The sequence below is a fragment of the Coregonus clupeaformis genome, chromosome 2, assembly GCF_020615455.1.
Source record: "Coregonus clupeaformis isolate EN_2021a chromosome 2, ASM2061545v1, whole genome shotgun sequence".
Classification (NCBI taxonomy): Eukaryota; Metazoa; Chordata; class Actinopteri; order Salmoniformes; family Salmonidae; genus Coregonus; species Coregonus clupeaformis.
In genome coordinates, this window is record NC_059193.1 from 4,240,161 (window position 1) to 4,252,547 (window position 12,387).

The 12,387-nt window shown below is 45.6% G+C and overlaps 1 protein-coding gene across 27 annotated transcripts in view; it reads left to right on the top strand.

Moving 5' to 3' along the window:
- Positions 1-12,387, top strand: part of LOC121586406 (transcription factor 7-like 2) — a 94,905-nt gene that overhangs the window by 20,828 nt on the left and 61,690 nt on the right. The gene's annotated exons all lie outside the window — the stretch shown is intronic.

Here is a 12,387-nt window from a genome sequence, read left to right on the forward strand (position 1 = left end):
TGCCCTGTCGATGGTATTCTGTTGTATCACCGGATGGATTTTTCTCTCGCTCATTAGCTATCCATCATGGCGAGGCAGACTGAAGCCGAGCTTTAGCAACACAAGCCCTGATCACACCCCAAACGTGTCCCTGCTGCTGTTTTTTCCCCCTTCATTTTTAAAACTTCATCCACCCATTTCTGTCTTTTCTCCACAGTGCAGCCATCACTCAGATTTGCTCTAGTATGGCTACAGAGTCTGAGCACTAGTCTACCTTTTTGTGTGCTTCATTTCTCTTTTGCTATATGCACTATTTCCCAAAGAAATTAAATGACTTAACATATAAACATGTTTTAAATGTCAATGAACAGCCTTAAATGAATGAATAGCGTCAAAGGCCTTATCCTTCAACTACTCATTTTTAATGGGAAGTGCCCCATCTGTTTTGTGTGTACATACAATACCTTAGCACTTGATGTGAGGGAATAATTTGTAGTTCTATCATAACCTATACATTCAGCCACTCACATAGCCAAGGCCTACTCGTACTCAGACACACACAAAGACCTGGAAATGCAAAATGTCCATATTGACCTGGCAGCTGTTGCGAAACAAGATCCAGCCATGTTATATATTCCTCCCTCTCTCTCTCTCTCTCTCTCTCTCTCTCTCTCTCTCTCTCTCTCTCTCTCTCTCTCTCTCTCTCTCTCTCTCTCTCTCTCTCTCTCTCTCTCTCTCTCTCTCTCTCTCTCTCTCTCTCTCTCTCTCTCTCTCTCTCTCTCTCTCTCTCTCTCTCTCTCTCTCTCTCTCTCTCTCTCTCTCTCTCTCTCTCTCTTTCTCTTTCTTTCTTTCTTTCCAGTCTCACTCTCTCTCACGTTCTCCTATTCCTCCAACAACAGGCTCATTATGTTGTACCTCCAGTCTTTTTTCCCCCACTCCCTCTCTCAAGGCCATGACTCTTAAGGAATCTGTAACTTGAAGAATAGGGCTGTGGTGGTGACCCAAGGGTAGTGGACAAACACGACTGACATTGAAATTGGCTGGGCATTTAGATGTGTGTGTTGGGCATAAGACTGCTTGTGTGTTGACGTGTTTGTTTGTATGCTATGCAGTGTGCTAGTTGGTTCATGGATGGCAGGGATGGTAGGTTCTCAGAGTTCTCTCAAGGATGGCTCCTTGTCCTCCCATCAAGGGGGGAAAAATTGATACAGTTACATATCAGGATATTATTTTGGAAGATATATCATTTTGGCAATATCGCAATATAATTTTTGCGCTAGTTGGCTGTACCTGCACAAAAACACTTATTTCCATTACTGATCTAAACTTTTCTCATGGCTCTCTCTTGTCCCTCTGCAGAAGACATATGGTGAGCAATATGTTTCGAATCGCAACAAAATTACAGTATCGAATCGTAATACATATAGAATTGTGAGAATCGTGAGTATCGCAATACATATCATATCGGCACCAAAGTATCATGATAATATTGTATTGTGAGGTCCCTGGCAATTCCCAACCCTGCTCTTCATCCATCCTCAACTGTACACCTCCTTGAGGTGTCCTCTTCCTTTCACCACTCTTTTTATTTGGTCAGATTTTGTGTGTGTGTCTGTGCACGCAAGTGTGTGTGACTGTGTGCAGAAAAAGCTTGGGGCCGATCGATGTCAAGTTCAGGTGTGTCCTCCTCGCAGACTTGGCTAGCTGGCAGACCAGGGGTGGAGGGGCTGTTGGGGGAGATCGACGGGATACGTGGGAAGGAAGGGCTTGCTGTCAGCCAGCCGGACCTCTTAATCCTATAGCCTTGGGGAAAGGGTGTGTGTGTGTGTGTGTGTGTGTGTGTCTAGTAAAGGTTTGACAATTTCAGCACACCTGCTCCAGTATTTGGCCCAGCTGAGGCCACATTTTGTGTGTGTTTGTCCATGTCCTGTATTGTGTGTGTGTGTGTGTGTGTGTGTGTGTGTGTCTGTGCATTTAATCTCCACTGTGTTTACTGTAGTCCTCACTTTAACAGCACACTGTAAATTTACGTAGAGACGACACTGCCTCACACCCTTGATGTTCGAAAGGCGATGGGGGTAGGTTCCGCACGGCTGGTTGGGGGATTGGCGGCAGGGTAACAAACACTGCCAGTACACCCCCCCCAGTATCAAACAAATGCCTATTCTCTGATTCATACACACGTTATTTTCACTTCTCATTGTAGCTAAAACAACATAAGAGAAAGCAGCCAATTGCATCATCTCCCGCCGTTCATTAAAAGCGAAAAATACTATTTAGCCACATTCCTTGCAAGCTTGCTCTCTCTTGCTCTCTCACTCACACCACTCTGTCTCTCCCTCTCTCCCTTTCTCCGTCTCCCTCCCTCTCTCTCTCTCCAACTCTTGCCCTCACTCTCCCGTCTCTCCCTAGCTTGCTCTCTCTCTCTCCTTTTTGGCGTAGACTTTTGCATATATCACAGGCTGGCAGACTAAGAGCCTGGGACTTCCCCACGCCACACTCCAAGCCTTTGATCCTTTGCTTTGGAGGTAACATCAAAAGGAGAGGCATAGAAAGGCAGCTACTACTGTGAAGTTCAATGTTCAACTTGATGGCTTGGCTGAGAGTTTTTTTTCTCTCTCCTCCTCCTCCTGCCGCTGTACTGCATCCCTCAGCTGACAAAAACACACAGTTTGTAGTCAAGTTTTTTTCTAGTCCATGTTAACCTTTATGGAACCCATCTGGAACACAACAAGAACCAAAAAGCACTTCATGAATCTGTATCTACATCTCTATAGGTTTATATATAGGTTTATTCACAAGCCCCGTATTAATGTGTGCAGTATAAACTGTTGCCGGTGCTAGGACCTAGCCTTTCTTTTCTTAATTCAGCTCCCAATATTGCAGTGGGTTGCGTCAATGCTGGGCCTCGTTGGCGGAAGGGTTCAGAAGAGAGGATATTACTCCATATTGTTTGCGACACGCATGTTCAGATGTATTCATCTGCCTGTTTTTTTTTTTTTTTTTTTATCTGAGAGCTGTCAGAATGTGTTAAGGGGAGGAGAACATCCAGCGTTTTAGCTCCCATGTTGACATGGGCGTGTGTGCGAGGCACACTATTGTGTTCACTCACTGGTAAACAACACATAACTGATCTAATGATGAACGCTTAGCTTATTATCAGCATCTGTATCTCAAAAATGATCCCTTCGAGGCAGAAAACAATTTCAGAATTTAGCTTATTCTGGATGTGGCCATGTGAAATACCACAAAACTAGTGAGAATATAGGATATATAGGGGCTAAATGGTACAATGTACAATGAGACTATATGGCACTAAGGTACAATCTTTTTTCCTCTCTCTTTTTTTATCTCTGTCTCATTGCACCAATTAGTAAAGACTTGTGGCCTGCTCTCTCTCCCCTCTCTCTCTCTCTCACACACACACACACACACACACGTTTGGCGTGTCATTAGCCTGCTGGAACGCGGGCGGTTGAGCTGAGCTCTACCTTATCTCCATGTCAATCACAGCGTGTGAACATCAGTGTAATGATCTCCATCCAGCCTGGCTGTCAGTGTGCGTTACGCCCGCTTTGGCTCCGAGCCGCACCTCTACAGCTAATAGATGCTAAATTAAACTGATCAATAGATGGCCTCAGCTCGTTATCGACGTATTATCATGGTGTGGGATTTCTGTCCATTTTTATGGGGCTCGTAGGACAGATATGAAGAAAGGAGTAACAAAGTGTTTTCAGATGGACAGTATATCAGCTCATTGGTGACAAAAATAAATCATGTTTTATTTGTAAGATTATTAATTTATTTTAAAGTATACAGGGCAGAGGTCACAAACAGCAGATAGGCTTTCTCACTCTTTCTTCTGTATCTTTCTCCCTTTCTCCTACTTTTCCCTTGGCTGGGGGAGATAACCCCTAGGAAAACCAAACGGGGACATTCATAGCTAAACCAAACAGGGAGTTGGTAAAATACCATATTAAAGATTCATCAATAATTAGCTTGTGTGCTCATGTTTGTGTGTGTCGGTGGTGAAGGAGAAAGTCTTCAGAGTCAGACAGATCACCCAGTGATTAAGCAAGGCTGTAATTAGCCATGAGGTGTCTCTGTGTGTGTGCACGAGACAGAGAGGGGTGTGTGTGCAAGGGGGGGAGTCATTGGCAGTTGATTTGGAGGTGAGGGGCGGGGGCGCCTGGGTGGGGTACCGAGGGACAGGAGAGGGGAAGGAGAAACACCCACGCAGACACAGCCCGGCCCACGTAGCAGCCTCCCTGACCCTCCCGGGGTCCTATTGTCACGGCAGCGTCCTCCATTTTAATGAGCTCCAATAACCACATCCTTATGACTTATTTATTTATTAAGCCGCGACAGTGAAGAGCTAGTTTCCTACTGCTATATTGTGTGTGTGTGTGTGTGTGTGTGTTTAATGGAAGGAAAATAATTATTCAGCCTATTCCCTGTATCACGGTCAATAAGATCATATGGCCCTCAGGAACAGCAGATTAGTTGATATGTTTAAACTAGGCTTAATCTGACTCGGTCAATGGAGGTATGAGGATGTTTTCTGTAGGATACTGTATAGTACAGAGTATTGCAGCTGCACTAATTCCTCTGACTGCTGTGAGGGTTTCTGCTGTAGTGCAAACTGTCTTCACAGTCTTGGAGGTGTAGGGCTCCATGCCTGTGTCCTGGAACCATTCTGAATTTTGAGCTGGAGCCCTGGTAATGGGGCTCTGGCCTGCACAGGGAATGGGCCTCATGAATATGGAGTGTGAACTGCTCCAAGGTGTGTGTGTGTGTTCATGCGCAAATGTGTAAAACGCATTTCTGTAGGTTGTGTGTAGAAATGGTGTGTGTGTGTGATTCCTTTGTGTTGGTTGAGGGTGTAGATGTGTGATGGTTGAGTGTGTGTGTGTGTGTGTGTGTGTGAAGGTTGAGTGTGTGTGTGTACGCATGTTCTCTATCTGAAGGATTTTATTGCTTCACAAGGTGAGTGTATTTCTTCTAAAGGATCCTGCATTCTTCGCTTTATATTCCAATAGAAGTCTTCTCCAACCCAACGGCCATGGAACTAATTTATATAAATACCTAAATTAACAGGTAACCTTCTTGTTGTGTCAGGGTGCTATCCATCCAACATCACAAAGCCAATCATCAGCATCCTCTTCAAGGAGAGGTTCCAGGGCTCTGGCTCAACCTTCAACTTCTTATTTTATACTTTTAATATTACCACTGCTCCTTAACAAAGGCAAGCATGTACACACAATGTGCACCTATTACCCACACTTTTCCTACCACAGAGCGAGCTCCTTGCATAAGGGGCTCAGACACACCTGCTGTGCTAGCTTGCTGAGCTCACGTAGCCACCAAGTAGGTCAGTGTGTATGAGCATCCACCGGGCAGCAGGACTGGGATCTGACCTGAGCTTCTCATCTCAGCCCTGATCTCACTCTCTCACTGCCCACACTCGCTGTGCTACTGTAGACCAGTGTTGGAACAATAATAGTGCGGTCATCAAGCAGATTCTTTCATCCAAAGCGACTTACAGTTGACAAATTCTGTGTATTTACTATTTGCTGGAATTGAAAGAGTTAGAACCTTGCCCCAACCATCTCAGCCATCTGAACCACAGTAGACCCAAGAGACCCTTAAAGAGCTTTGTTTAAGCATAAACTGAGGAGGATCTGGAAGCACAGTCTTGGGAAGAGGCCCAGGCATAGACATTGAGAGATGGACGGTGGAGAAAGGTGAGAAGTGAACTGGAGACAGAAGCTGAGATCTAAGCAGTACCTGAGAGCAGAGCCTGCCAGGAAGGCCTGATGTTAAAGATGCCTGTGCTGTTCATTAGTGTCCCTGGTCTGTCGGAGGAACAGCATGCCCTGCAGTCCTCAGCCTCCCAGCTATATTTATAGACAGGCCCAGAGATGCCCTTAATGACAGGGAGGCAGAGACGGGACGGGGCGGGGGGGGGGGGGCGGACGGACGGATGGACGGAGGGGAAATCCACCAAGAATTTGGAGTCTGGAATGATGTCATATCCTCGGAGAAGGAGGTGCCCCAGTATGTCTGTGACTGGTCTTTCTTCTTCCAAGTGGGATTGGATTACTTCAGCTACAACAGCCATTGGTTCAGATGCTTTTTGTCTGTCAAATGGAGCATTTTACTGCTGTTATTGATTTTTGTTCACCTTTTTAGGAGAAGTTTAGTTGAATATGTATTGCGCAATCTTTAGAAACTTTCCTGCAAATCAGCTGGTGTTTGAATAGCGCATTTGTCCACACCTATTAAGTAAACAGTGTAGGTGCAAGACTGCACGTATCTCATGAACCCGTGTTTGAGACCAGAGTTAACATCCAGAACAGGACAGATAAGGAAAGGGTTCAGGGCCACATTTTGAGAAAACAGTGAAAATAATATATTCGAAAATAAACCTTTTTTTATGGAAGAGTACAATGTCTCAAAGTCTTTTGAAACCAGCTCGGCTTTGGCCATGTTGTTTTCAGACAGTTTGTAGAATACGTTTAGAGGAGGCGGGACCGGGGGGCAGAATCCCCCCCCCCATAAAAAAAGAAACGTCCATATAAAAGTGTCAGGTTGAGTTTGTCTTGCGCGAGAAGAGGTTGGGTTTGGAGTGGGTCGACGGCCCCATGCTGTCAGGGCCTTGTGGAATCCCCTAGTGGTTCTGGCTTTGGAGTAAATACAGGCCCAGCGGACCCCTTTCCCGCCCCGGGGCACACAAACCCCAGGCCTTCCCACATTCCACTTTTATTTTCCTGCTTGCAAAACGCCTCTGGCTATCAGAGCTGGTGGGACTTTTTTTTGTATTTACTCATAAAATGTGTATTAGAAGAACTAAATCAGTCATGAAGAGCCCTCTCGCGTCAACTAACCTCCTCTCAGTTTTGGTTGGACTTTCTTCCCTCTACTCCCCTCACTTTCTGCCAGCTTACATCACTCTTCTTCCTTCTCAAATTTGTGGTGTATCCTATAGATTGGGAAAAGGTCTCTCTTTTGACCTGGTGGATTTCAAAGGATCTGGATTGCATTATCCCCCTCAATTACAGAAAATTACTGTTCCAGCCCCAACAATTGGGTGTATGTTTAACCCCTGCACCTGTGGCCTAGACAAAGGAACCCACAAATGTCAAGAAGGAAACATATTCGCACCATCATTTTCAAGTATTATTTGAATGTAGCAGCTGTCCTTTTGAAGTTAACTAAACAATACTCTTTCTCAGACCTTTTTAGTCTTAGTCAAGACATGACACTGGGGTAGTGGGATTGACTCTGTTTTGAATGGGTCTCTCACTTGTTTTGGGCACAGCAAACACAAATAAAGCTCTTTATATTTGTTGTTTGATTTGGTGTAATCTGCAAGCTGTCATTCTGATCCCAGGCCCCTGTCCCCAGGGTGTTATTGGACATGATGAACGGTTAGCCACAGTGTCTTCCTGTGTGTGAGCATGTGTTCAGTAATGTGTGTGTGTGTGTGGTGAACATGCGTGTCTCTTTGTGCATGCAAGTAGCTTTATTTTTATCTTTAACTCTGCGTTGTTGGAAAATAACCCATAAGTAAGCATTTCACTGTTAGTCTACACCTGTTGTTTACAAAGCATGAACCATTATTATTTGTTATTGTTTTATTTGAGCGTGTGCGTACATGCATGTGTCACTGTGTGAATGCACATGTGTTGCTCCTTGTAGCCTACATGTCAAAGTGTGTGTGTGGTACACGCCCACTTCTCCTATGTCTGGATGGCGGTAGCTGTGTCATGGCTGCAGCCCTCATGGCCACAGATGGGCCGGGGATCTGCCGAGGTCTCCAGAGCAAGACCCAGGCTCCATATGTTGGCTGTAAAACCGAGCTGCTCGCCCCTCTTTCCCGCTCTCTCTCTCTCTCTTCCGCCGATCTCCCCCTAACATTTGTTTACGTGGCTGGAATGCCTCTGGACCTCGTTTGGCCTGACACCGGGATTCACTTCATCCTCTCTCGGAGGCCTGCTGGGAATATTAGGAGCCCTATTTGTCTGATTGTGGAAAAGCCTCTGCTGTTAATCCAAAACAATATGAACAAGCCGGTTTGTGCTGAGGCTCGGGTTGCATGTAACAAACACATCAGATGGGGTTTCAACAGGAACAGGTTTCACAGCATTGACCACCTCCAAAATTCAGGGTAGCTGACTCAGTGTATATAGTTTATCGCTAATAAAAGTGCATGAGAAGATTTCTATGGATTTGATTTGCTTAGCTTATTTTTAAATAAAATGTGCAAGTGTTTTAGTAGCATTATGCATTAGACTAGTGTTAATGACATGTATCAAAGTATTTCAGGTTAAAATGTTCTAGTAGTCTATTTGTTATATATTTGAAATAAGAGTCCTCTCATATTCCAAATCAAATATTCAGTACTATCACCCACACTGTTGTCTCCCGCTGTGACCTCCTTCTGTATAACGGATGGCACTGGGTTAGCCTCAGCTTGTTTGCATTGTGATGAAAGTTAGTGTGTGTCTGGGTCACATTCAGCAGCTCATACCATGCCAAGCTGAACATTTGCATCAGTCACTCAAATATGGCGAGCAGACAGCCCAGCAGTTGAACCTTGGTAGTGAAATGTGGGGGCTTGGGGCTATTTTTTAAGACCACCCTCTTTCCCTCTATCACTCACTCTCACCCCCTTTCTAACCAGTATGCTTGTCACTATGGGAAATCTCCAGGCGAGAGAGGGAGAGTTCATCCCTCTGTAAGGATTTAGAGGACTCCCTTGTCTTTCACTTCATCAGAGACAATTGAGTCATTCAGCTCCCATTGTGGGGCCCAGCGAGGCAAGGAGGGGCGACGGGTTAGGGGGGCGAGAGGGAGTGGAGGGGGAAGCCCCTGATGCACAGTGTGTACTCTAGGTGGCTCTTAGGGGCGGGAGATGGGGGGAAGGGGGTAAGAGGAGGAAGAAGAGGTGGGGGGGCGAAAGAGTTATCCTGGAACTCCGGAGCAATTTGTCACATTGGAATGGCTCTTGAGTTACCAACAGGGCCCTAATAGTGGGAGAGTTTTTTCTGTGTGGGAGGAGGAGGAGCCGGGCGGCAGAGAGGGGTCAGGGGCCATGGTCTACTCAAGCCCAGGCGACGCGTCCGTCACCAGGCACTGGGGGGAAGAAGGGAGGGAGGAAGGAGGAGGTGGGGTCGGAAAGCTTGGCACTCGCCGGGGCTCCGTTTTCCTTGGCATGCTTGTAAAACCTGCAGGAGGGATTAGCGTGTGAGAACATTTGCAATAGCAGGCTGAAGTGGAGCCGCCTGTCAGGGCATGTGCACTCTGCCTCTCACCGCTCCAGCGCCACACTCTGGAGTGTCACCTTTCACCCCCCCACCCACCACCTCAACGGAAGAGGCTTAAGGGATGTCCCCTCACTGAAGGCCTCCCTGCGGTTGTGTCTGAATATTTGTGTGTATCTGTGTGCTCAACTTGGACAATCATTTGGCTAGTCTAGTCTATGAGAAGACCTTCCCATGACTGGAATCAGAATTCGTAACCTGCCATCCACCAGCCCGTCTGGCACCAGTATAGGCTGTCTTGAGTTACCTCATAGATTACAGTGGTACCCCCCCCGACCCCCCACACACACACTCATGGCAATTAATACCCAATATGGGGGGGTCTGTAAAAACCACAAGACCACAACACTGGAGCTTTACAAGTCGTACTTTCCACCCCTCAACGCACAAACAAACGCAAACAAAGACAGTTGCAGAAAAGCATTGTGGGGGTCATAAATTAGTGGTTGTGGAGCCAGGCAGAGTTTTTTTTTTTTGCAGGGGCTGAGGCAGAGGACGGGAGTCAATAACTCCCTCCAGCACAAGCCACAGCCAGGCACCCTGCGGTGAACCCTCCGCTAATTACCACTGATTTAGCCACGGTCTCAGGAAGGGTCGTGACACACACACAAGCACACACACAAATACACACGCACACACAGTTGCACACAAAAACAAACTCTTGCTGATGTAGTAACAACCACAGACAGACAGATGCACACAGCAACACACAAGTGTACAGATTTCTTCTAGCACAGGCCCATACTTAGAGGACAGAGAGTAGCTCTGATTAGGTAGTTGAGTAGGCTACAAGAAAGGAGCTGTCGTTATCGGACAGCAGGGTAGCAGGAGGGCTATTGTGATTGTTTTATTTAGAGGATAAGGATAGGAACAAAGACGTAGATGGAATGACAACATTCCAATTCTAGCTCTGGCTGAGTTTTTTGGCCAGAATCGTAACTAGCCCAGCGGTTGATGTTCCGATTGCATCAGAGGCCAAGATACAAGGCCAACTTGACTTGTCAGAACTTTCCTTTGGGGGACCCAGTGTGGTATGAGGCGGCATACATTACGGATGCTTCTTTTTAGGTCGAGATTACTCCAAATCCATTTTTCATGCGCCGGCCTTGACACTAGAGAGAGCAGTGCCTGTGGTCCCAAGGTTAAGAAACGAGTCCGTAACCCTCTTGTGTTTCCACTATCCAACTCTAATGACTAGGGCTGTGACGATACCAGTATTGCAATATTTTTTTACATGTCAAAAATGAAAACACAAAGCAGACCAAACTCTTTGGTCCTTTAAAAACCTGCTGTCTGTAAACTATTGTGTGCTATAAATAAATAAATAAACGTGACTCTGGATGACAACATAATAATGTTTGTTTCCAACATTAGGGCTGTTTTTCTTAAGAAGTTAAATCTGCTTGGTGTTTTGTTTCCTTGCCACGATACTAATGATCGTCCCGGCCCTACTAATGACCCCCTATTTCTTTCGCTCTCCTTTTTCTCTTTCCTCTATTCATTTAGTCTTATTGGCTTGGTGTCCGTTTTCCTATCTGACCTTGTTGCGCTCATTTTCTCTTGATCTCCCTGTGCATATTTAGTTGTTGATCATGTTACATGTATATCAACTGTACAGGGTTTTATAGTTCTTTGTGACGGTGTATTTTGCCCTTAATATTTTGACTGCCCTCATTCCCATTAGGAGTGTTTGCACAGCCCCACATGCAAATTCAGGGAACTCCTGTCACTGTTTGACGTATTGGTTTGGATACCTATTTGAATGTACTCTCCTGTAGCAGGCGGTATGGAAAGGTCTTACACAGTGTGCCCTGCCATGATATTTAGTAGTTCTATTTTTCACACTGTACAATAAGTGCCTGTTTCACCCTGTTGACCCCCTGTAACTTAACTAATGTTGGGGGCCCTCTCTGAGCGCAGGCAGGCAGCTGAGGTGACCTCAGTTTGTACCCCCTCTGACTAGGTGGCCTTGACATTCGTAAGGGAGACTGTCACAGCCGATAGCAGGGTCACCCCCTAGGATCACTGGGTCAGAATGGAGTGGGAGCATTAGCTATAGCAAAGGGCAGGCACAGCAAACAGAGGTCTAGAAGGGAAAGCATTCAGCTGTGGGTAGTGGAATGAGCGGGGGAAATGATGCTTGAGTTATTGCATTATATGAGTATCCTTTGGAGAGTATCATTGAATCCTTTGAAAGTACTTTTAGGCAATATGACCTGTTGACAAAGAAGATATTGGTCACAATACTTGAGATGCTAGGCTTCTTCTTTATGAAGGTCTTGCCCTTGTAAAGTTTGTCTTACAATTAGACTTTGCTCTCCCTGATGGCTTAGCTCATAATTCAGATCAACTGTTCTTCCTCCTCCTTCCTTTCTCGTCAGGAAACTAAATATGGTAGACTATGTCACCAAAGCAATTGGCATGTAATCTGATTTAAAGGGCTCTACCCAATTTATGAGAGAATTGTAATGTCTCATGTAAGTCTCTCTCTCTAGCTGTCTAGCTCTCGCGCTCTTGCTCTCTGTGTGTCACTCAGGCCTAATAAAGCCAAGTCAATCATTCACTGGGACAGGCACTAGGTGGATTCAGACCCATAAGAGCGTGCAGTGGCTCCACAGTGCACCGTTTTTATGAGGCTGTCCAATAAATGTCATTCAAGTCACCTGGAATCTCAGAATGGGCACATTTATGGCATCAAGTCATTCTAAACCCATAATCCACGTACACTAGCCTTCTCAGGCATAAAAGCTGTGATTTAGCTTACCTACGATTTGGAACGGTTCTAATTCTTGAATGGATGCCCTATAACACAACTACTGTATCCCGTTCAAACTGCTAGGACATGTAGCTCTCTTTTTTTAATGTTTATGTAACATAGCAGTAAAAAATGGTTTCAATCTACTGTAGTTGTTTTTTTCTGACTAATATGACACAGAAAACACAATGTTATGACTCCTCTCAATCCATATGAAATGTGTGTACTAGTTCCTGAGGTAAAACCCACCACGTGTGTCACCTGCTTTGGGATCCCCGTTTGCTTGCTTTTGAGTTTGTTTTTACTTTCTAAGTCGTGATCACATTT